The sequence below is a fragment of the Phalaenopsis equestris genome, unplaced genomic scaffold, assembly GCF_001263595.1.
Source record: "Phalaenopsis equestris unplaced genomic scaffold, ASM126359v1 Scaffold001256, whole genome shotgun sequence".
NCBI lineage: Eukaryota > Viridiplantae > Streptophyta > Magnoliopsida > Asparagales > Orchidaceae > Phalaenopsis > Phalaenopsis equestris.
In genome coordinates this window covers 116,335-117,610 of record NW_018165695.1, presented here as the reverse complement: position 1 = coordinate 117,610, position 1,276 = coordinate 116,335, and positions in this window count along the sequence as shown.

Here is a 1,276-nt window from a genome sequence, read left to right as displayed (position 1 = left end):
TCGGCCGGCAATGCCGCCGACCCTTGCAAGGCTTCTGCAACACCCTGCTGGACCAATAGAGCTCTCATCTTTACTTTCCATAAGCCGAAGTCGTTCTTCCCGTTGAATTTCTCAATGTCGAATTTGACGAAACTCATTTTCGTGGCTAGAATTTCTTCCAATGAATTCTACCTGCTGCCCTTCCAAGAACTAGGCTAAAATCACAAAAATGTTGTACTATTGTATAACAACCAAAAGTTTTCAGCCTAAACGTGTCTTTTAACGCCTTGCTATCAAAGAAATTCTCACCAACTTTCTTATCTTCTCCCCGTCAACTCCACTGCCTTCGTCAACCGAACGGAGAGCTCTGATCCCTTCTGACAGAGATCACACCTGTTCATCAGAGAAAACTTCCTGCTTTGTGCTCGCGCCTCCTTCCCGCAGGCACTCCTCTGCGTCCAGCGGAACAAATCAGGAATTCCTCCTCTGAGAATAACTGCCTCTCCAGAGTCGTCGCGCCTCGCCAAACTGCTCAGGTCCTGCTTTGCGAACTCCCGAACAGAGAACTCCCTGAACCCTTCTCTGCGCGATCTCCGCCTCTTTCCTCTGGCCGAGCTGCTCGCAAGACCGAACTCCTGTTTCGAAATCCTCTGTTGGCAGTCCTGTCGCAAATTTTCGGCCCTCGCTAGCGGACTGTTCCTCCTCTGTCTCGCCGAACCCCACCACCCGCGGTGCGAATCCAGTCGATCAAAGCTTCCACTGCTCACTGAATCTGTCGCGATTCGACTGCTTGCGACGTGATCTGCTTGCTCTGTTCGTGAATGTCGAACTCCTCTTCTTCGTCGCTGACCGCGAACACCTTTAGGCAGACCTCTAGCCAAGAAGTACAGATCTTCCCACAGACTGCACCAATTGTTGTGAGATATGTACTTTTTGGCATAGAAATGAGACGAAAAAGAACACAAGCAAACACAGATCGTTTACGTGGTTCGATCCAACTGGATCTACGTCCACGGGAGGGAATCAATCAAATATTTCACTAAGGAAAAAGAAATGGAGAATACATAGCTTATACGTAGAGATGAGCCTTCATCTTCCTTCTATGGCCTCCCTCTCAAGCGATGATACAAGGCCTCAAACTCAAAATGCTCTCCTCCTCTCTAACTCTATAGTTATTCTCTCCTCCTTTGTGGTAGCTTAAGATATCTTCTCCCTTGCTCTCCTAAGCCTCACACCCTCTCTATTTATATAAACAATAGAGTGGTAGGCGGAAGGGAGGAGAGTGGGAGGTGAACGG